Source organism: Heptranchias perlo, chromosome 12 (assembly GCF_035084215.1).
Source record: "Heptranchias perlo isolate sHepPer1 chromosome 12, sHepPer1.hap1, whole genome shotgun sequence".
NCBI classification, from domain to species: Eukaryota; Metazoa; Chordata; class Chondrichthyes; order Hexanchiformes; family Hexanchidae; genus Heptranchias; species Heptranchias perlo.
Genome location: NC_090336.1, coordinates 68,561,479 through 68,587,220, shown reverse-complemented (window position 1 = coordinate 68,587,220; position 25,742 = coordinate 68,561,479). Strand labels below are relative to the sequence as shown.

The window sequence follows — 25,742 nt, the reverse complement described above, 5'->3', positions numbered from 1 at the left end:
GCTGCAAGCCTGTGTATTGGGACGTGCCACCTTCCACAGACTTGGTCTCCTGACCTGAAACATTTAACTCCAGTTGTTGTGTGAAAAATTACTGCAGTTTTAAACTGGCAGTTCCAGAATTAATTGTTTCCAAGTCAGACATTTCCCGAAACAGAGAGCGCGAGAGAGACACAATGTTAACGTTTAAACTGCCACAAGCGAGAGGCGAAATAACTTCACGTTGCTGACTTTAAAAATGCGAGCAGACAGTGCGTGTGTGTTTGGAGGGAGTGCACTGTGAATGGCCACATTGGAAGCTGTGAGATCAAACTGTGCTGCTAACTGAGTGTTAAGGTGAGTAAAAGGCACTGGTTTGGGTGGAGCATTGCGCTCAGGATGGGAGATTTTCTTGAACGGTGCCAATTAATCTGCACCAGAAAATCATCCCCTGACCAGGATTCGAACCCGGGTCTCAACGAGTTTTAAATGTTGCGTCCTAACCACTAGACCATCAGGGGAGTTGCCCTCAATCCCCTGCAAACATATACAGAAGGCTGAACACATGGCTCCCTACAGTAGCAGCAGTGTCACCAGCAGAGGGCTTGAGTTGCCATTTCCACTTTGACACTCAGTCTTTTCACACTCAGTCAAATGGCAAACGTCTATTCAGGAGGTTATCGCTTCTCGGCTTTGGGACCGAATATTAAATTGAATTTTGCAACAGGGAGATGGAATAGGGGCTTGGCTCCGTCCACTCCACGCATCGACCCAGTATTGCAGTGTCTCTGGCAACGGTGCACCTCCCTGTGGGGAGATATTCAAAAGGAAAAACAGCTCTTTCCCAGCGTCTCTGTCCGTGTGTACGTATTATGACTGAGAATAAAGCTGATATATTGCACTTACTTTCTCAGCTCAGTGGTATTCTTTTCTTCTCCTGGGCTGAGTGCCGCTCGTTCGCTCGCTCACTCGCTCGCTCGCTCGCACGCAGGCAGCGATTATAATTCAAACTGCAAAATAACTTAACTTTAAACAAGCAGGGTCTGAGTACAAATGAAAACTGCGCTCCTGGACTGGACGGACTGTCTGTTTGTCTCGGTGAGGAAAAGGCAGTGGTGGTGAGGGTGGAGCATTGCGCTCAGGAGGGGAGACTTTCTTTGAGTGGTGCCAATTAATCTGCACCAGAAAATCATCCCCCCGACCGGGATTGGAACCCGGGTCTCAACGATTTAAAAGGTTGCGTCCTCGACCACTGGGCCACCTGGGAACCGCCTGAGGAACCTGTCCGAGAGGCTGAGGACACGCACGCCTGCTCCACGAGCAGCAGCGACCAGCAGGGGGCCGACCGGCTGATCCTTCCCTTTCACAGGCAGGCTTCTGGCCCTCGATAAAACGCCAAAGGTGTTCAGAAGGAAGGCCTGGGGGGAGGGAGGGAGGGAGGGACGGCCATTGGAAATCAGCACAAAGCAGGTCCCCTGGAATCTCACACCTCCGACCCAGGAAACAGGTCTCCTGGTCAAAGCAGTCCAGCCATTAACGTGACAATGGACAGGGCCCCGGCAGCTTGAGACACATCTTTCTTTCGATATGCAAGTTCTTTTTAAAAAGGTTTCCTTCCACAGCAGCTCTGAGTGAGAGACTGACTGACATACGTACACACACACACACACACACAACACCGTCACCCATCCGATTGGTGGACCGCGGGGTCGACAATCTAACTTTTCGTTTCGATGCAGGGGAGAGCGCGAACGCAGTCCCCCACTACCACAAATTTTGCAGTCGAGTATCCCGCATTTGGGGACATCGCAGGCGTCAGCGCACACCCCAAGTGCAATGGGCTAGCCTCGTCCTGGGAGATCCGCCTTCGGGATCACAGATTCTCCCCTGCCAGGTAAGTATGCCTTGGGTCGCCACACACTGCCACTAGACAGCATTCGCTACCTTTTACGATTGCAAGGGCAGGTTTTAAGAATCAAAACGTCCCTTCGCTCGCAACGTGCTGATGCTCTGAGAGATTAATTCCGCTCAAATATCGTACCGTATATCCGATGATACACTCTGGGAGAAAATACTGCAGCGATGCGGTGCCGGCGATGGTTGTTTGCATGTCGCCCTTCAAGGGAAATGTCCCGCCTCCAGTTGTTGCTGTAGCAATATATACACGCGCGTTGTCGTGGTAATATAGAACTGCAAGTTGCCGTTGTCGTGGTAGTTTCGAATCAGCACAAAGCAGGTGCACTCCCTGGAATGTCACACCTGCGTCCCAGAAAACAGGTCTCCTGGTCAAAGCAGTCCCGCCCCGCCCTGGGATTAACGTGACAATGGACAGGGCCCAGTCAGGGAGCAGCTTGAGAGACATCTTTCAATAGGCACTTCTGAAACATTAACGCCTTGTTTCTTTCGACAGTTTAACCAGCCTTTAACACGTCTTGTGTTTTTATTTCCCATTTCCAGCCAGCCCAGCCAGCCAGCCCAGCCAGCCGAGCCAGCATCTGCAGTATTTTCTTTTGATTGGTCTTGCCTGCTGTGGAATGAACGTTTAAACACGAGCTGCTGATTGTCAGCACCTCACCTCTTTCTCAATTGGCCCTTGCAATCTCACTCACTCGCTGTGAGACACGTCACGTCACGTCACTAGTTTTCTTTAAAGCGGTTTCCTTCCACGGCAGTGAGTTAGTGACTGAGACTGACTGACGGAGGTCCGTTGAGACACCACCTTCTCCCATCTGATCGGTGGCCGACTGGCAAATTTACCAATCTGTCAAGCAATCCTAGCAAGAAAGGAAAAAACGGCAACTTCTTTAAACTGATCCACTGTTGCAATTAGAAACGGTGGCAAAAATGTGGCCAGAGTGGGAGAGAACGGCAGTGCTTCTAGACTGCTTTAGACACAGCCAGCCAGAGACCAAAGAGGGAGGGAAAACAGGAGCGGAGATCAATTCGCATCGAGCGCGTTATCGCTTCTCGGCCTTTTGGCTAAGATCCAGTGTAGTTTCTGTTCTTATCAGTTTAATATCTGATATGTCCCCTATCTGGGGACCAAATATTAAATTGATTTTTGGAACAGGGAGATGGAACAAGAGCTTGCTCCGTCCACTCCGCGCATCGACCTGGTACAGCAGTGCTTCCAGGATCGGTGCAGCTCCCTTCGGGGAGATTCGAAAAACAAAAAACAGATTTTGTTTCTTTTTTGGACCATATGTTATTACTGTAGTCAATATTGTTATAAAAGAAGGAAAACTTTTTACAGCTGCTTGACCATGCTCTCCTTTCCTTCGTAGGTTGTTGCTCGCTACGCGTTGTTTCTCGCCCGGCCGGTGCGCCATGTTGCCAACGCCGCTGACGCCACTTTCACTCCTGCTCAGCAAGGTAAGCAGCCACCATTGTGTTTTTCTTCCCGTATCTGTCCATGGGGACTTGGCCTATATTTCAGGGTGAGGCCTCACCACGTTTCCCGCTCGACAGCTAAGCTGGAGGTTGCCCCCTGTTGGATTTCCGTACAACTGCAGGCACGGCCGCCTCTATTGGAAAAGGATGGATGGGTGGATGTTACTGTAATGAATCTGAAATGGACCTGAAATGAATCTGTAAGCAATAATCTGTGTTGAGTATGATGCAATGAGACACCCTAGAGTGTCATGAACTGTAATTATGTCCAATGTGTTGGTTGAACTGTACTTGATGTAACCTGCAAATTGTATAATCTGTATTGTGTACGTTTGGAATGTGATATCACAACTGTATTGTATGTACTGCTGCAAATTTTATGAAGAAAGTATATTTTTTGAAAAAAATATCTGTTCTTATCAGTTTAAGATCTGATACGTCCCCGATCTGGGGACCATACATTAAATTGATTTTTGCAACAGGGAGATGGAAGAGGGGCTTGGCTCCGTCCACTCCACGCATCGACCCAGTATTACAGTGTCTCTGGCAACGGTGCACCTCCCTGTGGGGAGATATTCAAAATGCTGAACGGATTTTTGGAGCCTGTATTATTACTCAGAATGCTGAGATATTGCAACTGTGGTTTTCTTGTTTACTCCTGGGATGGATGAGTGCCACTCCCTTTCTTCCTTTTCCCTCTTGCAGTTTTACCTTGGAGGGAAAGACGTCAGTCTCAGGTCACTTTTCAGGAAGCTGCAAGCCTGTGTATTGGGACGTGCCACCTTCCACAGACTTGGTCTCCTGACCTGAAACATTTAACTCCAGTTGTTGTGTGAAAAATTACTGCAGTTTTAAACTGGCAGTTCCAGAATTAATTGTTTCCAAGTCAGACATTTCCCGAAACAGAGAGCGCGAGAGAGACACAATGTTAACGTTTAAACTGCCACAAGCGAGAGGCGAAATAACTTCACGTTGCTGACTTTAAAAATGCGAGCAGACAGTGCGTGTGTGTTTGGAGGGAGTGCACTGTGAATGGCCACATTGGAAGCTGTGAGATCAAACTGTGCTGCTAACTGAGTGTTAAGGTGAGTAAAAGGCACTGGTTTGGGTGGAGCATTGCGCTCAGGATGGGAGATTTTCTTGAACGGTGCCAATTAATCTGCACCAGAAAATCATCCCCTGACCAGGATTCGAACCCGGGTCTCAACGAGTTTTAAATGTTGCGTCCTAACCACTAGACCATCAGGGGAGTTGCCCTCAATCCCCTGCAAACATATACAGAAGGCTGAACACATGGCTCCCTACAGTAGCAGCAGTGTCACCAGCAGAGGGCTTGAGTTGCCATTTCCACTTTGACACTCAGTCTTTTCACACTCAGTCAAATGGCAAACGTCTATTCAGGAGGTTATCGCTTCTCGGCTTTGGGACCGAATATTAAATTGAATTTTGCAACAGGGAGATGGAATAGGGGCTTGGCTCCGTCCACTCCACGCATCGACCCAGTATTGCAGTGTCTCTGGCAACGGTGCACCTCCCTGTGGGGAGATATTCAAAAGGAAAAACAGCTCTTTCCCAGCGTCTCTGTCCGTGTGTACGTATTATGACTGAGAATAAAGCTGATATATTGCACTTACTTTCTCAGCTCAGTGGTATTCTTTTCTTCTCCTGGGCTGAGTGCCGCTCGTTCGCTCGCTCACTCGCTCGCTCGCTCGCACGCAGGCAGCGATTATAATTCAAACTGCAAAATAACTTAACTTTAAACAAGCAGGGTCTGAGTACAAATGAAAACTGCGCTCCTGGACTGGACGGACTGTCTGTTTGTCTCGGTGAGGAAAAGGCAGTGGTGGTGAGGGTGGAGCATTGCGCTCAGGAGGGGAGACTTTCTTTGAGTGGTGCCAATTAATCTGCACCAGAAAATCATCCCCCCGACCGGGATTGGAACCCGGGTCTCAACGATTTAAAAGGTTGCGTCCTCGACCACTGGGCCACCTGGGAACCGCCTGAGGAACCTGTCCGAGAGGCTGAGGACACGCACGCCTGCTCCACGAGCAGCAGCGACCAGCAGGGGGCCGACCGGCTGATCCTTCCCTTTCACAGGCAGGCTTCTGGCCCTCGATAAAACGCCAAAGGTGTTCAGAAGGAAGGCCTGGGGGGAGGGAGGGAGGGAGGGACGGCCATTGGAAATCAGCACAAAGCAGGTCCCCTGGAATCTCACACCTCCGACCCAGGAAACAGGTCTCCTGGTCAAAGCAGTCCAGCCATTAACGTGACAATGGACAGGGCCCCGGCAGCTTGAGACACATCTTTCTTTCGATATGCAAGTTCTTTTTAAAAAGGTTTCCTTCCACAGCAGCTCTGAGTGAGAGACTGACTGACATACGTACACACACACACACACACACAACACCGTCACCCATCCGATTGGTGGACCGCGGGGTCGACAATCTAACTTTTCGTTTCGATGCAGGGGAGAGCGCGAACGCAGTCCCCCACTACCACAAATTTTGCAGTCGAGTATCCCGCATTTGGGGACATCGCAGGCGTCAGCGCACACCCCAAGTGCAATGGGCTAGCCTCGTCCTGGGAGATCCGCCTTCGGGATCACAGATTCTCCCCTGCCAGGTAAGTATGCCTTGGGTCGCCACACACTGCCACTAGACAGCATTCGCTACCTTTTACGATTGCAAGGGCAGGTTTTAAGAATCAAAACGTCCCTTCGCTCGCAACGTGCTGATGCTCTGAGAGATTAATTCCGCTCAAATATCGTACCGTATATCCGATGATACACTCTGGGAGAAAATACTGCAGCGATGCGGTGCCGGCGATGGTTGTTTGCATGTCGCCCTTCAAGGGAAATGTCCCGCCTCCAGTTGTTGCTGTAGCAATATATACACGCGCGTTGTCGTGGTAATATAGAACTGCAAGTTGCCGTTGTCGTGGTAGTTTCGAATCAGCACAAAGCAGGTGCACTCCCTGGAATGTCACACCTGCGTCCCAGAAAACAGGTCTCCTGGTCAAAGCAGTCCCGCCCCGCCCTGGGATTAACGTGACAATGGACAGGGCCCAGTCAGGGAGCAGCTTGAGAGACATCTTTCAATAGGCACTTCTGAAACATTAACGCCTTGTTTCTTTCGACAGTTTAACCAGCCTTTAACACGTCTTGTGTTTTTATTTCCCATTTCCAGCCAGCCCAGCCAGCCAGCCCAGCCAGCCGAGCCAGCATCTGCAGTATTTTCTTTTGATTGGTCTTGCCTGCTGTGGAATGAACGTTTAAACACGAGCTGCTGATTGTCAGCACCTCACCTCTTTCTCAATTGGCCCTTGCAATCTCACTCACTCGCTGTGAGACACGTCACGTCACGTCACTAGTTTTCTTTAAAGCGGTTTCCTTCCACGGCAGTGAGTTAGTGACTGAGACTGACTGACGGAGGTCCGTTGAGACACCACCTTCTCCCATCTGATCGGTGGCCGACTGGCAAATTTACCAATCTGTCAAGCAATCCTAGCAAGAAAGGAAAAAACGGCAACTTCTTTAAACTGATCCACTGTTGCAATTAGAAACGGTGGCAAAAATGTGGCCAGAGTGGGAGAGAACGGCAGTGCTTCTAGACTGCTTTAGACACAGCCAGCCAGAGACCAAAGAGGGAGGGAAAACAGGAGCGGAGATCAATTCGCATCGAGCGCGTTATCGCTTCTCGGCCTTTTGGCTAAGATCCAGTGTAGTTTCTGTTCTTATCAGTTTAATATCTGATATGTCCCCTATCTGGGGACCAAATATTAAATTGATTTTTGGAACAGGGAGATGGAACAAGAGCTTGCTCCGTCCACTCCGCGCATCGACCTGGTACAGCAGTGCTTCCAGGATCGGTGCAGCTCCCTTCGGGGAGATTCGAAAAACAAAAAACAGATTTTGTTTCTTTTTTGGACCATATGTTATTACTGTAGTCAATATTGTTATAAAAGAAGGAAAACTTTTTACAGCTGCTTGACCATGCTCTCCTTTCCTTCGTAGGTTGTTGCTCGCTACGCGTTGTTTCTCGCCCGGCCGGTGCGCCATGTTGCCAACGCCGCTGACGCCACTTTCACTCCTGCTCAGCAAGGTAAGCAGCCACCATTGTGTTTTTCTTCCCGTATCTGTCCATGGGGACTTGGCCTATATTTCAGGGTGAGGCCTCACCACGTTTCCCGCTCGACAGCTAAGCTGGAGGTTGCCCCCTGTTGGATTTCCGTACAACTGCAGGCACGGCCGCCTCTATTGGAAAAGGATGGATGGGTGGATGTTACTGTAATGAATCTGAAATGGACCTGAAATGAATCTGTAAGCAATAATCTGTGTTGAGTATGATGCAATGAGACACCCTAGAGTGTCATGAACTGTAATTATGTCCAATGTGTTGGTTGAACTGTACTTGATGTAACCTGCAAATTGTATAATCTGTATTGTGTACGTTTGGAATGTGATATCACAACTGTATTGTATGTACTGCTGCAAATTTTATGAAGAAAGTATATTTTTTGAAAAAAATATCTGTTCTTATCAGTTTAAGATCTGATACGTCCCCGATCTGGGGACCATACATTAAATTGATTTTTGCAACAGGGAGATGGAAGAGGGGCTTGGCTCCATCCACTCCACGCATCGACCCAGTATTACAGTGTCTCTGGCAACGGTGCACCTCCCTGTGGGGAGATATTCAAAATGCTGAACGGATTTTTGGAGCCTGTATTATTACTCAGAATGCTGAGATATTGCAACTGTGGTTTTCTTGTTTACTCCTGGGATGGATGAGTGCCACTCCCTTTCTTCCTTTTCCCTCTTGCAGTTTTACCTTGGAGGGAAAGACGTCAGTCTCAGGTCACTTTTCAGGAAGCTGCAAGCCTGTGTATTGGGACGTGCCACCTTCCACAGACTTGGTCTCCTGACCTGAAACATTTAACTCCAGTTGTTGTGTGAAAAATTACTGCAGTTTTAAACTGGCAGTTCCAGAATTAATTGTTTCCAAGTCAGACATTTCCCGAAACAGAGAGCGCGAGAGAGACACAATGTTAACGTTTAAACTGCCACAAGCGAGAGGCGAAATAACTTCACGTTGCTGACTTTAAAAATGCGAGCAGACAGTGCGTGTGTGTTTGGAGGGAGTGCACTGTGAATGGCCACATTGGAAGCTGTGAGATCAAACTGTGCTGCTAACTGAGTGTTAAGGTGAGTAAAAGGCACTGGTTTGGGTGGAGCATTGCGCTCAGGATGGGAGATTTTCTTGAACGGTGCCAATTAATCTGCACCAGAAAATCATCCCCTGACCAGGATTCGAACCCGGGTCTCAACGAGTTTTAAATGTTGCGTCCTAACCACTAGACCATCAGGGGAGTTGCCCTCAATCCCCTGCAAACATATACAGAAGGCTGAACACATGGCTCCCTACAGTAGCAGCAGTGTCACCAGCAGAGGGCTTGAGTTGCCATTTCCACTTTGACACTCAGTCTTTTCACACTCAGTCAAATGGCAAACGTCTATTCAGGAGGTTATCGCTTCTCGGCTTTGGGACCGAATATTAAATTGAATTTTGCAACAGGGAGATGGAATAGGGGCTTGGCTCCGTCCACTCCACGCATCGACCCAGTATTGCAGTGTCTCTGGCAACGGTGCACCTCCCTGTGGGGAGATATTCAAAAGGAAAAACAGCTCTTTCCCAGCGTCTCTGTCCGTGTGTACGTATTATGACTGAGAATAAAGCTGATATATTGCACTTACTTTCTCAGCTCAGTGGTATTCTTTTCTTCTCCTGGGCTGAGTGCCGCTCGTTCGCTCGCTCACTCGCTCGCTCGCTCGCACGCAGGCAGCGATTATAATTCAAACTGCAAAATAACTTAACTTTAAACAAGCAGGGTCTGAGTACAAATGAAAACTGCGCTCCTGGACTGGACGGACTGTCTGTTTGTCTCGGTGAGGAAAAGGCAGTGGTGGTGAGGGTGGAGCATTGCGCTCAGGAGGGGAGACTTTCTTTGAGTGGTGCCAATTAATCTGCACCAGAAAATCATCCCCCCGACCGGGATTGGAACCCGGGTCTCAACGATTTAAAAGGTTGCGTCCTCGACCACTGGGCCACCTGGGAACCGCCTGAGGAACCTGTCCGAGAGGCTGAGGACACGCACGCCTGCTCCACGAGCAGCAGCGACCAGCAGGGGGCCGACCGGCTGATCCTTCCCTTTCACAGGCAGGCTTCTGGCCCTCGATAAAACGCCAAAGGTGTTCAGAAGGAAGGCCTGGGGGGAGGGAGGGAGGGACGGCCATTGGAAATCAGCACAAAGCAGGTCCCCTGGAATCTCACACCTCCGACCCAGGAAACAGGTCTCCTGGTCAAAGCAGTCCAGCCATTAACGTGACAATGGACAGGGCCCCGGCAGCTTGAGACACATCTTTCTTTCGATATGCAAGTTCTTTTTAAAAAGGTTTCCTTCCACAGCAGCTCTGAGTGAGAGACTGACTGACATACGTACACACACACACACACACACACAACACCGTCACCCATCCGATTGGTGGACCGCGGGGTCGACAATCTAACTTTTCGTTTCGATGCAGGGGAGAGCGCGAACGCAGTCCCCCACTACCACAAATTTTGCAGTCGAGTATCCCGCATTTGGGGACATCGCAGGCGTCAGCGCACACCCCAAGTGCAATGGGCTAGCCTCGTCCTGGGAGATCCGCCTTCGGGATCACAGATTCTCCCCTGCCAGGTAAGTATGCCTTGGGTCGCCACACACTGCCACTAGACAGCATTCGCTACCTTTTACGATTGCAAGGGCAGGTTTTAAGAATCAAAACGTCCCTTCGCTCGCAACGTGCTGATGCTCTGAGAGATTAATTCCGCTCAAATATCGTACCGTATATCCGATGATACACTCTGGGAGAAAATACTGCAGCGATGCGGTGCCGGCGATGGTTGTTTGCATGTCGCCCTTCAAGGGAAATGTCCCGCCTCCAGTTGTTGCTGTAGCAATATATACACGCGCGTTGTCGTGGTAATATAGAACTGCAAGTTGCCGTTGTCGTGGTAGTTTCGAATCAGCACAAAGCAGGTGCACTCCCTGGAATGTCACACCTGCGTCCCAGAAAACAGGTCTCCTGGTCAAAGCAGTCCCGCCCCGCCCTGGGATTAACGTGACAATGGACAGGGCCCAGTCAGGGAGCAGCTTGAGAGACATCTTTCAATAGGCACTTCTGAAACATTAACGCCTTGTTTCTTTCGACAGTTTAACCAGCCTTTAACACGTCTTGTGTTTTTATTTCCCATTTCCAGCCAGCCCAGCCAGCCAGCCCAGCCAGCCGAGCCAGCATCTGCAGTATTTTCTTTTGATTGGTCTTGCCTGCTGTGGAATGAACGTTTAAACACGAGCTGCTGATTGTCAGCACCTCACCTCTTTCTCAATTGGCCCTTGCAATCTCACTCACTCGCTGTGAGACACGTCACGTCACGTCACTAGTTTTCTTTAAAGCGGTTTCCTTCCACGGCAGTGAGTTAGTGACTGAGACTGACTGACGGAGGTCCGTTGAGACACCACCTTCTCCCATCTGATCGGTGGCCGACTGGCAAATTTACCAATCTGTCAAGCAATCCTAGCAAGAAAGGAAAAAACGGCAACTTCTTTAAACTGATCCACTGTTGCAATTAGAAACGGTGGCAAAAATGTGGCCAGAGTGGGAGAGAACGGCAGTGCTTCTAGACTGCTTTAGACACAGCCAGCCAGAGACCAAAGAGGGAGGGAAAACAGGAGCGGAGATCAATTCGCATCGAGCGCGTTATCGCTTCTCGGCCTTTTGGCTAAGATCCAGTGTAGTTTCTGTTCTTATCAGTTTAATATCTGATATGTCCCCTATCTGGGGACCAAATATTAAATTGATTTTTGGAACAGGGAGATGGAACAAGAGCTTGCTCCGTCCACTCCGCGCATCGACCTGGTACAGCAGTGCTTCCAGGATCGGTGCAGCTCCCTTCGGGGAGATTCGAAAAACAAAAAACAGATTTTGTTTCTTTTTTGGACCATATGTTATTACTGTAGTCAATATTGTTATAAAAGAAGGAAAACTTTTTACAGCTGCTTGACCATGCTCTCCTTTCCTTCGTAGGTTGTTGCTCGCTACGCGTTGTTTCTCGCCCGGCCGGTGCGCCATGTTGCCAACGCCGCTGACGCCACTTTCACTCCTGCTCAGCAAGGTAAGCAGCCACCATTGTGTTTTTCTTCCCGTATCTGTCCATGGGGACTTGGCCTATATTTCAGGGTGAGGCCTCACCACGTTTCCCGCTCGACAGCTAAGCTGGAGGTTGCCCCCTGTTGGATTTCCGTACAACTGCAGGCACGGCCGCCTCTATTGGAAAAGGATGGATGGGTGGATGTTACTGTAATGAATCTGAAATGGACCTGAAATGAATCTGTAAGCAATAATCTGTGTTGAGTATGATGCAATGAGACACCCTAGAGTGTCATGAACTGTAATTATGTCCAATGTGTTGGTTGAACTGTACTTGATGTAACCTGCAAATTGTATAATCTGTATTGTGTACGTTTGGAATGTGATATCACAACTGTATTGTATGTACTGCTGCAAATTTTATGAAGAAAGTATATTTTTTGAAAAAAATATCTGTTCTTATCAGTTTAAGATCTGATACGTCCCCGATCTGGGGACCATACATTAAATTGATTTTTGCAACAGGGAGATGGAAGAGGGGCTTGGCTCCGTCCACTCCACGCATCGACCCAGTATTACAGTGTCTCTGGCAACGGTGCACCTCCCTGTGGGGAGATATTCAAAATGCTGAACGGATTTTTGGAGCCTGTATTATTACTCAGAATGCTGAGATATTGCAACTGTGGTTTTCTTGTTTACTCCTGGGATGGATGAGTGCCACTCCCTTTCTTCCTTTTCCCTCTTGCAGTTTTACCTTGGAGGGAAAGACGTCAGTCTCAGGTCACTTTTCAGGAAGCTGCAAGCCTGTGTATTGGGACGTGCCACCTTCCACAGACTTGGTCTCCTGACCTGAAACATTTAACTCCAGTTGTTGTGTGAAAAATTACTGCAGTTTTAAACTGGCAGTTCCAGAATTAATTGTTTCCAAGTCAGACATTTCCCGAAACAGAGAGCGCGAGAGAGACACAATGTTAACGTTTAAACTGCCACAAGCGAGAGGCGAAATAACTTCACGTTGCTGACTTTAAAAATGCGAGCAGACAGTGCGTGTGTGTTTGGAGGGAGTGCACTGTGAATGGCCACATTGGAAGCTGTGAGATCAAACTGTGCTGCTAACTGAGTGTTAAGGTGAGTAAAAGGCACTGGTTTGGGTGGAGCATTGCGCTCAGGATGGGAGATTTTCTTGAACGGTGCCAATTAATCTGCACCAGAAAATCATCCCCTGACCAGGATTCGAACCCGGGTCTCAACGAGTTTTAAATGTTGCGTCCTAACCACTAGACCATCAGGGGAGTTGCCCTCAATCCCCTGCAAACATATACAGAAGGCTGAACACATGGCTCCCTACAGTAGCAGCAGTGTCACCAGCAGAGGGCTTGAGTTGCCATTTCCACTTTGACACTCAGTCTTTTCACACTCAGTCAAATGGCAAACGTCTATTCAGGAGGTTATCGCTTCTCGGCTTTGGGACCGAATATTAAATTGAATTTTGCAACAGGGAGATGGAATAGGGGCTTGGCTCCGTCCACTCCACGCATCGACCCAGTATTGCAGTGTCTCTGGCAACGGTGCACCTCCCTGTGGGGAGATATTCAAAAGGAAAAACAGCTCTTTCCCAGCGTCTCTGTCCGTGTGTACGTATTATGACTGAGAATAAAGCTGATATATTGCACTTACTTTCTCAGCTCAGTGGTATTCTTTTCTTCTCCTGGGCTGAGTGCCGCTCGTTCGCTCGCTCACTCGCTCGCTCGCTCGCACGCAGGCAGCGATTATAATTCAAACTGCAAAATAACTTAACTTTAAACAAGCAGGGTCTGAGTACAAATGAAAACTGCGCTCCTGGACTGGACGGACTGTCTGTTTGTCTCGGTGAGGAAAAGGCAGTGGTGGTGAGGGTGGAGCATTGCGCTCAGGAGGGGAGACTTTCTTTGAGTGGTGCCAATTAATCTGCACCAGAAAATCATCCCCCCGACCGGGATTGGAACCCGGGTCTCAACGATTTAAAAGGTTGCGTCCTCGACCACTGGGCCACCTGGGAACCGCCTGAGGAACCTGTCCGAGAGGCTGAGGACACGCACGCCTGCTCCACGAGCAGCAGCGACCAGCAGGGGGCCGACCGGCTGATCCTTCCCTTTCACAGGCAGGCTTCTGGCCCTCGATAAAACGCCAAAGGTGTTCAGAAGGAAGGCCTGGGGGGAGGGAGGGAGGGACGGCCATTGGAAATCAGCACAAAGCAGGTCCCCTGGAATCTCACACCTCCGACCCAGGAAACAGGTCTCCTGGTCAAAGCAGTCCAGCCATTAACGTGACAATGGACAGGGCCCCGGCAGCTTGAGACACATCTTTCTTTCGATATGCAAGTTCTTTTTAAAAAGGTTTCCTTCCACAGCAGCTCTGAGTGAGAGACTGACTGACATACGTACACACACACACACACACACACAACACCGTCACCCATCCGATTGGTGGACCGCGGGGTCGACAATCTAACTTTTCGTTTCGATGCAGGGGAGAGCGCGAACGCAGTCCCCCACTACCACAAATTTTGCAGTCGAGTATCCCGCATTTGGGGACATCGCAGGCGTCAGCGCACACCCCAAGTGCAATGGGCTAGCCTCGTCCTGGGAGATCCGCCTTCGGGATCACAGATTCTCCCCTGCCAGGTAAGTATGCCTTGGGTCGCCACACACTGCCACTAGACAGCATTCGCTACCTTTTACGATTGCAAGGGCAGGTTTTAAGAATCAAAACGTCCCTTCGCTCGCAACGTGCTGATGCTCTGAGAGATTAATTCCGCTCAAATATCGTACCGTATATCCGATGATACACTCTGGGAGAAAATACTGCAGCGATGCGGTGCCGGCGATGGTTGTTTGCATGTCGCCCTTCAAGGGAAATGTCCCGCCTCCAGTTGTTGCTGTAGCAATATATACACGCGCGTTGTCGTGGTAATATAGAACTGCAAGTTGCCGTTGTCGTGGTAGTTTCGAATCAGCACAAAGCAGGTGCACTCCCTGGAATGTCACACCTGCGTCCCAGAAAACAGGTCTCCTGGTCAAAGCAGTCCCGCCCCGCCCTGGGATTAACGTGACAATGGACAGGGCCCAGTCAGGGAGCAGCTTGAGAGACATCTTTCAATAGGCACTTCTGAAACATTAACGCCTTGTTTCTTTCGACAGTTTAACCAGCCTTTAACACGTCTTGTGTTTTTATTTCCCATTTCCAGCCAGCCCAGCCAGCCAGCCCAGCCAGCCGAGCCAGCATCTGCAGTATTTTCTTTTGATTGGTCTTGCCTGCTGTGGAATGAACGTTTAAACACGAGCTGCTGATTGTCAGCACCTCACCTCTTTCTCAATTGGCCCTTGCAATCTCACTCACTCGCTGTGAGACACGTCACGTCACGTCACTAGTTTTCTTTAAAGCGGTTTCCTTCCACGGCAGTGAGTTAGTGACTGAGACTGACTGACGGAGGTCCGTTGAGACACCACCTTCTCCCATCTGATCGGTGGCCGACTGGCAAATTTACCAATCTGTCAAGCAATCCTAGCAAGAAAGGAAAAAACGGCAACTTCTTTAAACTGATCCACTGTTGCAATTAGAAACGGTGGCAAAAATGTGGCCAGAGTGGGAGAGAACGGCAGTGCTTCTAGACTGCTTTAGACACAGCCAGCCAGAGACCAAAGAGGGAGGGAAAACAGGAGCGGAGATCAATTCGCATCGAGCGCGTTATCGCTTCTCGGCCTTTTGGCTAAGATCCAGTGTAGTTTCTGTTCTTATCAGTTTAATATCTGATATGTCCCCTATCTGGGGACCAAATATTAAATTGATTTTTGGAACAGGGAGATGGAACAAGAGCTTGCTCCGTCCACTCCGCGCATCGACCTGGTACAGCAGTGCTTCCAGGATCGGTGCAGCTCCCTTCGGGGAGATTCGAAAAACAAAAAACAGATTTTGTTTCTTTTTTGGACCATATGTTATTACTGTAGTCAATATTGTTATAAAAGAAGGAAAACTTTTTACAGCTGCTTGACCATGCTCTCCTTTCCTTCGTAGGTTGTTGCTCGCTACGCGTTGTTTCTCGCCCGGCCGGTGCGCCATGTTGCCAACGCCGCTGACGCCACTTTCACTCCTGCTCAGCAAGGTAAGCAGCCACCATTGTGTTTTTCTTCCCGTATCTGTCCATGGGGACTTGGCCTATATTTCAGGGTGAGGCCTCACCACGTTTCCCGCTCGACAGCTAAGCTGGAGGTTGCCCCCTGTTGGATTTCCGTACAACTGCAGGCACGGCCGCCTCTATTGGAAAAGGATGGATGGGTGGATGTTACTGTAATGAATCTGAAATGGACCTGAAATGAATCTGTAAGCAATAATCTGTGTTGAGTATGATGCAATGAGACACCCTAGAGTGTCATGAACTGTAATTATGTCCAATGTGTTGGTTGAACTGTACTTGATGTAACCTGCAAATTGTATAATCTGTATTGTGTACGTTTGGAATGTGATATCACAACTGTATTGTATGTACTGCTGCAAATTTTATGAAGAAAGTATATTTTTTGAAAAAAATATCTGTTCTTATGAGTTTAAGATCTGATACGTCCCCGATCTGGGGACCATACATTAAATTGATTTTTGCAACAGGGAGATGGAAGAGGGGCTTGGCTCCGTCCACTCCACGCATCGACCCAGTATTACAGTGTCTCTGGCAACGGTGCACCTCCCTGTGGGGAGATATTCAAAATGCTGAACGGATTTTTGGAGCCTGTATTATTACTCAGAATGCTGAGATATTGCAACTGTGGTTTTCTTGTTTACTCCTGGGATGGATGAGTGCCACTCCCTTTCTTCCTTTTCCCTCTTGCAGTTTTACCTTGGAGGGAAAGACGTCAGTCTCAGGTCACTTTTCAGGAAGCTGCAAGCCTGTGTATTGGGACGTGCCACCTTCCACAGACTTGGTCTCCTGACCTGAAACATTTAACTCCAGTTGTTGTGTGAAAAATTACTGCAGTTTTAAACTGGCAGTTCCAGAATTAATTGTTTCCAAGTCAGACATTTCCCGAAACAGAGAGCGCGAGAGAGACACAATGTTAACGTTTAAACTGCCACAAGCGAGAGGCGAAATAACTTCACGTTGCTGACTTTAAAAATGCGAGCAGACAGTGCGTGTGTGTTTGGAGGGAGTGCACTGTGAATGGCCACATTGGAAGCTGTGAGATCAAACTGTGCTGCTAACTGAGTGTTAAGGTGAGTAAAAGGCACTGGTTTGGGTGGAGCATTGCGCTCAGGATGGGAGATTTTCTTGAACGGTGCCAATTAATCTGCACCAGAAAATCATCCCCTGACCAGGATTCGAACCCGGGTCTCAACGAGTTTTAAATGTTGCGTCCTAACCACTAGACCATCAGGGGAGTTGCCCTCAATCCCCTGCAAACATATACAGAAGGCTGAACACATGGCTCCCTACAGTAGCAGCAGTGTCACCAGCAGAGGGCTTGAGTTGCCATTTCCACTTTGACACTCAGTCTTTTCACACTCAGTCAAATGGCAAACGTCTATTCAGGAGGTTATCGCTTCTCGGCTTTGGGACCGAATATTAAATTGAATTTTGCAACAGGGAGATGGAATAGGGGCTTGGCTCCGTCCACTCCACGCATCGACCCAGTATTGCAGTGTCTCTGGCAACGGTGCACCTCCCTGTGGGGAGATATTCAAAAGGAAAAACAGCTCTTTCCCAGCGTCTCTGTCCGTGTGTACGTATTATGACTGAGAATAAAGCTGATATATTGCACTTACTTTCTCAGCTCAGTGGTATTCTTTTCTTCTCCTGGGCTGAGTGCCGCTCGTTCGCTCGCTCACTCGCTCGCTCGCTCGCACGCAGGCAGCGATTATAATTCAAACTGCAAAATAACTTAACTTTAAACAAGCAGGGTCTGAGTACAAATGAAAACTGCGCTCCTGGACTGGACGGACTGTCTGTTTGTCTCGGTGAGGAAAAGGCAGTGGTGGTGAGGGTGGAGCATTGCGCTCAGGAGGGGAGACTTTCTTTGAGTGGTGCCAATTAATCTGCACCAGAAAATCATCCCCCCGACCGGGATTGGAACCCGGGTCTCAACGATTTAAAAGGTTGCGTCCTCGACCACTGGGCCACCTGGGAACCGCCTGAGGAACCTGTCCGAGAGGCTGAGGACACGCACGCCTGCTCCACGAGCAGCAGCGACCAGCAGGGGGCCGACCGGCTGATCCTTCCCTTTCACAGGCAGGCTTCTGGCCCTCGATAAAACGCCAAAGGTGTTCAGAAGGAAGGCCTGGGGGGAGGGAGGGAGGGACGGCCATTGGAAATCAGCACAAAGCAGGTCCCCTGGAATCTCACACCTCCGACCCAGGAAACAGGTCTCCTGGTCAAAGCAGTCCCGCCCCGCCCTGGGATTAACGTGACAATGGACAGGGCCCAGTCAGGGAGCAGCTTGAGAGACATCTTTCAATAGGCACTTCTGAAACATTAACGCCTTGTTTCTTTCGACAGTTTAACCAGCCTTTAACACGCCTTGTGTTTTTATTTCCCATTTCCAGCCAGCCCAGCCAGCCAGCCCAGCCAGCCGAGCCAGCATCTGCAGTATTTTCTTTTGATTGGTCTTGCCTGCTGTGGAATGAACGTTTAAACACGAGCTGCTGATTGTCAGCACCTCACCTCTTTCTCAATTGGCCCTTGCAATCTCACTCACTCGCTGTGAGACACGTCACGTCACGTCACTAGTTTTCTTTAAAGCGGTTTCCTTCCACGGCAGTGAGTTAGTGACTGAGACTGACTGACGGAGGTCCGTTGAGACACCACCTTCTCCCATCTGATCGGTGGCCGACTGGCAAATTTACCAATCTGTCAAGCAATCCTAGCAAGAAAGGAAAAAACGGCAACTTCTTTAAACTGATCCACTGTTGCAATTAGAAACGGTGGCAAAAATGTGGCCAGAGTGGGAGAGAACGGCAGTGCTTCTAGACTGCTTTAGACACAGCCAGCCAGAGACCAAAGAGGGAGGGAAAACAGGAGCGGAGATCAATTCGCATCGAGCGCGTTATCGCTTCTCGGCCTTTTGGCTAAGATCCAGTGTAGTTTCTGTTCTTATCAGTTTAATATCTGATATGTCCCCTATCTGGGGACCAAATATTAAATTGATTTTTGGAACAGGGAGATGGAACAAGAGCTTGCTCCGTCCACTCCGCGCATCGACCTGGTACAGCAGTGCTTCCAGGATCGGTGCAGCTCCCTTCGGGGAGATTCGAAAAACAAAAAACAGATTTTGTTTCTTTTTTGGACCATATGTTATTACTGTAGTCAATATTGTTATAAAAGAAGGAAAACTTTTTACAGCTGCTTGACCATGCTCTCCTTTCCTTCGTAGGTTGTTGCTCGCTACGCGTTGTTTCTCGCCCGGCCGGTGCGCCATGTTGCCAACGCCGCTGACGCCACTTTCACTCCTGCTCAGCAAGGTAAGCAGCCACCATTGTGTTTTTCTTCCCGTATCTGTCCATGGGGACTTGGCCTATATTTCAGGGTGAGGCCTCACCACGTTTCCCGCTCGACAGCTAAGCTGGAGGTTGCCCCCTGTTGGATTTCCGTGCAACTGCAGGCACGGCCGCCTCTATTGGAAAAGGATGGATGGGTGGATGTTACTGTAATGAATCTGAAATGGACCTGAAATGAATCTGTAAGCAATAATCTGTGTTGAGTATGATGCAATGAGACACCCTAGAGTGTCATGAACTGTAATTATGTCCAATGTGTTGGTTGAACTGTACTTGATGTAACCTGCAAATTGTATAATCTGTATTGTGTACGTTTGGAATGTGATATCACAACTGTATTGTATGTACTGCTGCAAATTTTATGAAGAAAGTATATTTTTTGAAAAAAATATCTGTTCTTATCAGTTTAAGATCTGATACGTCCCCGATCTGGGGACCATACATTAAATTGATTTTTGCAACAGGGAGATGGAAGAGGGGCTTGGCTCCGTCCACTCCACGCATCGACCCAGTATTACAGTGTCTCTGGCAACGGTGCACCTCCCTGTGGGGAGATATTCAAAATGCTGAACGGATTTTTGGAGCCTGTATTATTACTCAGAATGCTGAGATATTGCAACTGTGGTTTTCTTGTTTACTCCTGGGATGGATGAGTGCCACTCCCTTTCTTCCTTTTCCCTCTTGCAGTTTTACCTTGGAGGGAAAGACGTCAGTCTCAGGTCACTTTTCAGGAAGCTGCAAGCCTGTGTATTGGGACGTGCCACCTTCCACAGACTTGGTCTCCTGACCTGAAACATTTAACTCCAGTTGTTGTGTGAAAAATTACTGCAGTTTTAAACTGGCAGTTCCAGAATTAATTGTTTCCAAGTCAGACATTTCCCGAAACAGAGAGCGCGAGAGAGACACAATGTTAACGTTTAAACTGCCACAAGCGAGAGGCGAAATAACTTCACGTTGCTGACTTTAAAAATGCGAGCAGACAGTGCGTGTGTGTTTGGAGGGAGTGCACTGTGAATGGCCACATTGGAAGCTGTGAGATCAAACTGTGCTGCTAACTGAGTGTTAAGGTGAGTAAAAGGCACTGGTTTGGGTGGAGCATTGCGCTCAGGATGGGAGATTTTCTTGAACGGTGCCAATTAATCTGCACCAGAAAATCATCCCCTGACCGGGATTCGAACCCGGGCCTCGACGAGTTTTAAATGTTGCGTCCTAACCACTAGACCATCAGGGGAGTTGCCCTCAATGCCTTTCAAACATATACAGAAGGCTGAACACATGGCTCCCTACAGTAGCAGCAGTGTCACCAGCAGAGGGCTTGAGTTGCCATTTCCACTTTGACACTCAGTCTTTTCACACTCAGTCAAATGGCAAACGTCTATTCAGGAGGTTATCGCTTCTCGGCTTTGGGACCGAATATTAAATTGAATTTTGCAACAGGGAGATGGAATAGGGGCTTGGCTCCGTCCACTCCACGCATCGACCCAGTATTGCAGTGTCTCTGGCAACGGTGCACCTCCCTGTGGGGAGATATTCAAAAGGAAAAACAGCTCTTTCCCAGCGTCTCTGTCCGTGTGTACGTATTATGACTGAGAATAAAGCTGATATATTGCACTTACTTTCTCAGCTCAGTGGTATTCTTTTCTTCTCCTGGGCTGAGTGCCGCTCGTTCGCTCGCTCGCTCGCTCGCTCGCACGCAGGCAGCGATTATAATTCAAACTGCAAAATAACTTAACTTTAAACAAGCAGGGTCTGAGTACAAATGAAAACTGCGCTCCTGGACTGGACGGACTGTCTGTTTGTCTCGGTGAGGAAAAGGCAGTGGTGGTGAGGGTGGAGCATTGCGCTCAGGAGGGGAGACTTTCTTTGAGTGGTGCCAATTAATCTGCACCAGAAAATCATCCCCCCGACCGGGATTGGAACCCGGGTCTCAACGATTTAAAAGGTTGCGTCCTCGACCACTGGGCCACCTGGGAACCGCCTGAGGAACCTGTCCAAGAGGCTGAGGACACGCACGCCTGCTCCACGAGCAGCAGCGACCAGCAGGGGGCCGACCGGCTGATCCTTCCCTTTCACAGGCAGGCTTCTGGCCCTCGATAAAACGACAAAGGTGTTCAGAAGGAAGGCCTGGGGGGAGGGAGGGAGGGACGGCCATTGGAAATCAGCACAAAGCAGGTCCCCTGGAATCTCACACCTCCGACCCAGGAAACAGGTCACCTGGTCAAAGCAGTCCAGCCATTAACGTGACAATGGACAGGGCCCCGGCAGCTTGAGACACATCTTTCTTTCGATATGCAAGTTCTTTTTAAAAAGGTTTCCTTCCACAGCAGCTCTGAGTGAGAGACTGACTGACATACGTACACACACACACACACAACACCGTCACCCATCCGATTGGTGGACCGCGGGGTCGACAATCTAACTTTTCGTTTCGATGCAGGGGAGAGCGCGAACGCAGTCCCCCACTACCACAAATTTTGCAGTCGAGTATCCCGCATTTGGGGACATCGCAGGCGTCAGCGCACACCCCAAGTGCAATGGGCTAGCCTCGTCCTGGGAGATCCGCCTTCGGGATCACAGATTCTCCCCTGCCAGGTAAGTATGCCTTGTGTCGCCACACACTGCCACTAGACAGCATTCGCTACCTTTTACGATTGCAAGGGCAGGTTTTAAGAATCAAAACGTCCCTTCGCTCGCAACGTGCTGATGCTCTGAGAGATTAATTCCGCTCAAATATCGTACCGTATATCCGATGATACACTCTGGGAGAAAATACTGCAGCGATGCGGTGCCGGCGATGGTTGTTTGCATGTCGCCCTTCAAGGGAAATGTCCCGCCTCCAGTTGTTGCTGTAGCAATATATACACGCGCGTTGTCGTGGTAATATAGAACTGCAAGTTGCCGTTGTCGTGGTCGTTTCGAATCAGCACAAAGCAGGTGCACTCCCTGGAATGTCACACCTGCGTCCCAGAAAACAGGTCTCCTGGTCAAAGCAGTCCCGCCCCCGCCCTGGGATTAACGTGACAATGGACAGGGCCCAGTCAGGGAGCAGCTTGAGAGACATCTTTCAATAGGCACTTCTGAAACATTAACGCCTTGTTTCTTTCGACAGTTTAACCAGCCTTTAACACGCCTTGTGTATTTATTTCCCATTTCCAGCCAGCCAGCCCAGCCAGCCGAGCCAGCATCTGCAGTATTTTCTTTTGATTGGTCTTGCCTGCTGTGGAATGAACGTTGAAACACGAGCTGCTGATTGTCAGCACCTCACCTCTTTCTCAATTGGCCGTTGCAATCTCACTCACTCGCTGTGAGACACGTCACGTCACGTCACTAGTTTTCTTTAAAGCGGTTTCCTTCCACGGCAGTGAGTTAGTGACTGAGACTGACTGACGGAGGTCCGTTGAGACACCACCTTCTCCCATCTGATCGGTGGCCGACTGGCAAATTTACCAATCTGTCAAGCAATCCTAGCAAGAAAGGAAAAAACGGCAACTTCTTTAAACTGATCCACTGTTGCAATTAGAAACGGTGGCAAAAATGTGGCCAGAGTGGGAGAGAACGGCAGTGCTTCTAGACTGCTTTAGACACAGTCAGCCAGAGACCAAAGAGGGAGGGAAAACAGGAGCGGAGATCTAATTCGCATCGAGCGCGTTATCGCTTCTCGGCCTTTTGGCTAAGATCAAGTGGTCAAGTGGGGGAAGGCAACCATTTGGAGCCTTCCTGCCATTGTATGCCGGGGGGATGCAGTCAGGGAGAAATCCCCTCGGGCAGAGTGTAGAGCTTTGGCTTGTAGAGCTTTGGCTTGATGTAATGTCACTGCAAGGAATCTGGAATGAATCTGTAAGGCAATAAGGCACCCCAGAGTGTCAGAAAAAAAAAAAGTTTCTGTTCTTATCAGTTTAATATCTGATATGTCCCCTATCTGGGGACCAAATATTAAATTGATTTTTGGAACAGGGAGATGGAACAAGAGCTTGCTCCATCCACTCCACGCATCGACCCAGTATTACAGTGTCTCTGGCAACGGTGCACCTCCCTGTGGGGAGATATTCAAAATGCTGAACGGATTTTTGGAGCCTGTATTATTACTCAGAATGCTGAGATATTGCAACTGTGGTTTTCTTGTTTACTCCTGGGATGGATGAGTGCCACTCCCTTTCTTCCTTTTCCCTCTTGCAGTTTTACCTTGGAGGGAAAGACGTCAGTCTCAGGTCACTTTTCAGGAAGCTGCAAGCCTGTGTATTGGGACGTGCCACCTTCCACAGACTTGGTCTCCTGACCTGAAACATTTAACTCCAGTTGTTGTGTGAAATATTACTGCAGTTTTAAACTGGCAGTTCCAGAATTAATTGTTTCCAAGTCAGACATTTCCCGAAACAGAGAGCGCGAGAGAGACACAATGTTAACGTTTAAACTGCCACAAGCGAGAGGCGAAATAACTTCACGTTGCTGACTTTAAAAATGCGAGCAGACAGTGCGTGTGTGTTTGGAGGGAGTGCACTGTGAATGGCCACATTGGAAGCTGTGAGATCAAACTGTGCTGCTAACTGAGTGTTAAGGTGAGTAAAAGGCACTGGTTTGGGTGGAGCATTGCGCTCAGGATGGGAGATTTTCTTGAACGGTGCCAATTAATCTGCACCAGAAAATCATCCCCTGACCGGGATTCGAACCCGGGTCTCAACGAGTTTTAAATGTTGCGTCCTAACCACTGGACCACCAGGGGAGTTGCCCTCAATCCCCTGCAAACATATACAGAAGGCTGAACACATGGCTCCCTACAGTAGCAGCAGTGTCACCAGCAGAGGGCTTGACTTGCCATTTCCACTTTGACACTCAGTCTTTTCACACTCAGTCAAATGGCAAACGTCTATTCAGGAGGTTATCGCTTCTCGGCTTCGGGACCGAATATTAAATTGAATTTTGCAACAGGGAGATGGAATAGGGGCTTGGCTCCGTCCACTCCACGCATCGACCCAGTATTGCAGTGTCTCTGGCAACGGTGCACCTCCCTGTGGGGAGATATTCAAAAGGAAAAACAGCTCTTTCCCAGCGTCTCTGTCCGTGTGTACGTATTATGACTGAGAATAAAGCTGATATATTGCACTTACTTTCTCAGCTCAGTGGTATTCTTTTCTTCTCCTGGGCTGAGTGCCGCTCGTTCGCTCGCTCGCTCGCACGCAGGCAGCGATTATAATTCAAACTGCAAAATAACTTAACTTTAAACAAGCAGGGTCTGAGTACAAATGAAAACTGCGCTCCTGGACTGGACGGACTGTCTGTTTGTCTCGGTGAGGAAAAGGCAGTGGTGGTGAGGGTGGAGCATTGCGCTCAGGAGGGGAGACTTTCTTTGAGTGGTGCCAATTAATCTGCACCAGAAAATCATCCCCCCGACCGGGATTGGAACCCGGGTCTCAACGATTTAAAAGGTTGCGTCCTCGACCACTGGGCCACCTGGGAACCGCCTGAGGAACCTGTCCGAGAGGCTGAGGACACGCACGCCTGCTCCACGAGCAGCAGCGACCAGCAGGGGGCCGACCGGCTGATCCTTCCCTTTCACAGGCAGGCTTCTGGCCCTCGATAAAACGACAAAGGTGTTCAGAAGGAAGGCCTGGGGGGAGGGAGGGAGGGAGGGACGGCCATTGGAAATCAGCACAAAGCAGGTCCCCTGGAATCTCACACCTCCGACCCAGGAAACAGGTCTCCTGGTCAAAGCAGTCCAGCCATTAACGTGACAATGGACAGGGCCCCGGCAGCTTGAGACACATCTTTCTTTCGATATGCAAGTTCTTTTTAAAAAGGTTTCCTTCCACAGCAGCTCTGAGTGAGAGACTGACTGACATACGTACACACACACACACACACACACACACACAACACCGTCACCCATCCGATTGGTGGACCGCGGGGTCGACAATCTAACTTTTCGTTTCGATGCAGGGGAGAGCGCGAACGCAGTCCCCCACTACCACAAATTTTGCAGTCGAGTATCCCGCATTTGGGGACATCGCAGGCGTCAGCGCACACCCCAAGTGCAATGGGCTAGCCTCGTCCTGGGAGATCCGCCTTCGGGATCACAGATTCTCCCCTGCCAGGTAAGTATGCCTTGTGTCGCCACACACTGCCACTAGACAGCATTCGCTACCTTTTACGATTGCAAGGGCAGGTTTTAAGAATCAAAACGTCCCTTCGCTCGCAACGTGCTGATGCTCTGAGAGATTAATTCCGCTCAAATATCGTACCGTATATCCGATGATACACTCTGGGAGAAAATACTGCAGCGATGCGGTGCCGGCGATGGTTGTTTGCATGTCGCCCTTCAAGGGAAATGTCCCGCCTCCAGTTGTTGCTGTAGCAATATATACACGCGCGTTGTCGTGGTAATATAGAACTGCAAGTTGCCGTTGTCGTGGTAGTTTCGAATCAGCACAAAGCAGGTGCACTCCCTGGAATGTCACACCTGCGTCCCAGAAAACAGGTCTCCTGGTCAAAGCAGTCCCGCCCCGCCCTGGGATTAACGTGACAATGGACAGGGCCCAGTCAGGGAGCAGCTTGAGAGACATCTTTCAATAGGCACTTCTGAAACATTAACGCCTTGTTTCTTTCGACAGTTTAACCAGCCTTTAACACGTCTTGTGTTTTTATTTCCCATTTCCAGCCCAGCCAGCCC

General features: G+C 49.3%; 12 non-coding genes and 12 pseudogenes across 12 annotated transcripts; 18 read left to right on the top strand and 6 right to left on the bottom strand.

Moving 5' to 3' along the window:
• Positions 1-655: 655 nt before the first annotated feature.
• On the top strand, positions 656-784 carry LOC137330422 (U2 spliceosomal RNA; annotated as a pseudogene).
• Positions 785-1,712: 928 nt separating this feature from the next.
• LOC137329602 (U1 spliceosomal RNA) lies at positions 1,713-1,878 on the bottom strand. Its single transcript, XR_010964955.1, has one exon. It is a non-coding gene; the product is annotated as a U1 spliceosomal RNA (small nuclear RNA).
• A 1,057-nt stretch (positions 1,879-2,935) lies between these two features.
• Positions 2,936-3,126, top strand: LOC137330813 (U2 spliceosomal RNA). Its single transcript, XR_010965235.1, has one exon. It is a non-coding gene; the product is annotated as a U2 spliceosomal RNA (small nuclear RNA).
• A 630-nt stretch (positions 3,127-3,756) lies between these two features.
• LOC137328706 (U2 spliceosomal RNA) lies at positions 3,757-3,929 on the top strand (annotated as a pseudogene).
• Positions 3,930-4,773: 844 nt separating this feature from the next.
• Positions 4,774-4,902, top strand: LOC137330421 (U2 spliceosomal RNA; annotated as a pseudogene).
• Positions 4,903-5,830: 928 nt separating this feature from the next.
• On the bottom strand, positions 5,831-5,996 carry LOC137329590 (U1 spliceosomal RNA). The gene has a single exon (XR_010964954.1). It is a non-coding gene; the product is annotated as a U1 spliceosomal RNA (small nuclear RNA).
• Positions 5,997-7,053: 1,057 nt separating this feature from the next.
• On the top strand, positions 7,054-7,244 carry LOC137330811 (U2 spliceosomal RNA). The gene has a single exon (XR_010965233.1). It is a non-coding gene; the product is annotated as a U2 spliceosomal RNA (small nuclear RNA).
• A 630-nt stretch (positions 7,245-7,874) lies between these two features.
• Positions 7,875-8,047, top strand: LOC137328663 (U2 spliceosomal RNA; annotated as a pseudogene).
• Positions 8,048-8,891: 844 nt separating this feature from the next.
• On the top strand, positions 8,892-9,020 carry LOC137330420 (U2 spliceosomal RNA; annotated as a pseudogene).
• Positions 9,021-9,946: 926 nt separating this feature from the next.
• LOC137329578 (U1 spliceosomal RNA) lies at positions 9,947-10,112 on the bottom strand. Its single transcript, XR_010964952.1, has one exon. It is a non-coding gene; the product is annotated as a U1 spliceosomal RNA (small nuclear RNA).
• Positions 10,113-11,169: 1,057 nt separating this feature from the next.
• LOC137330810 (U2 spliceosomal RNA) lies at positions 11,170-11,360 on the top strand. Its single transcript, XR_010965232.1, has one exon. It is a non-coding gene; the product is annotated as a U2 spliceosomal RNA (small nuclear RNA).
• A 630-nt stretch (positions 11,361-11,990) lies between these two features.
• On the top strand, positions 11,991-12,163 carry LOC137328705 (U2 spliceosomal RNA; annotated as a pseudogene).
• An 844-nt stretch (positions 12,164-13,007) lies between these two features.
• Positions 13,008-13,136, top strand: LOC137330419 (U2 spliceosomal RNA; annotated as a pseudogene).
• Positions 13,137-14,062: 926 nt separating this feature from the next.
• Positions 14,063-14,228, bottom strand: LOC137329567 (U1 spliceosomal RNA). The gene has a single exon (XR_010964951.1). It is a non-coding gene; the product is annotated as a U1 spliceosomal RNA (small nuclear RNA).
• A 1,057-nt stretch (positions 14,229-15,285) lies between these two features.
• On the top strand, positions 15,286-15,476 carry LOC137330809 (U2 spliceosomal RNA). The gene has a single exon (XR_010965231.1). It is a non-coding gene; the product is annotated as a U2 spliceosomal RNA (small nuclear RNA).
• A 630-nt stretch (positions 15,477-16,106) lies between these two features.
• LOC137328975 (U2 spliceosomal RNA) lies at positions 16,107-16,279 on the top strand (annotated as a pseudogene).
• Positions 16,280-17,123: 844 nt separating this feature from the next.
• Positions 17,124-17,252, top strand: LOC137330418 (U2 spliceosomal RNA; annotated as a pseudogene).
• A 1,377-nt stretch (positions 17,253-18,629) lies between these two features.
• Positions 18,630-18,820, top strand: LOC137330808 (U2 spliceosomal RNA). Its single transcript, XR_010965230.1, has one exon. It is a non-coding gene; the product is annotated as a U2 spliceosomal RNA (small nuclear RNA).
• Positions 18,821-19,450: 630 nt separating this feature from the next.
• On the top strand, positions 19,451-19,623 carry LOC137328704 (U2 spliceosomal RNA; annotated as a pseudogene).
• Positions 19,624-20,467: 844 nt separating this feature from the next.
• On the top strand, positions 20,468-20,596 carry LOC137330417 (U2 spliceosomal RNA; annotated as a pseudogene).
• Positions 20,597-21,512: 916 nt separating this feature from the next.
• Positions 21,513-21,678, bottom strand: LOC137329556 (U1 spliceosomal RNA). Its single transcript, XR_010964950.1, has one exon. It is a non-coding gene; the product is annotated as a U1 spliceosomal RNA (small nuclear RNA).
• Positions 21,679-22,911: 1,233 nt separating this feature from the next.
• Positions 22,912-23,112, top strand: LOC137328757 (U2 spliceosomal RNA). The gene has a single exon (XR_010964849.1). It is a non-coding gene; the product is annotated as a U2 spliceosomal RNA (small nuclear RNA).
• An 844-nt stretch (positions 23,113-23,956) lies between these two features.
• On the top strand, positions 23,957-24,085 carry LOC137330533 (U2 spliceosomal RNA; annotated as a pseudogene).
• Positions 24,086-25,009: 924 nt separating this feature from the next.
• Positions 25,010-25,175, bottom strand: LOC137329545 (U1 spliceosomal RNA). The gene has a single exon (XR_010964949.1). It is a non-coding gene; the product is annotated as a U1 spliceosomal RNA (small nuclear RNA).
• Positions 25,176-25,742: the final 567 nt, after the last annotated feature.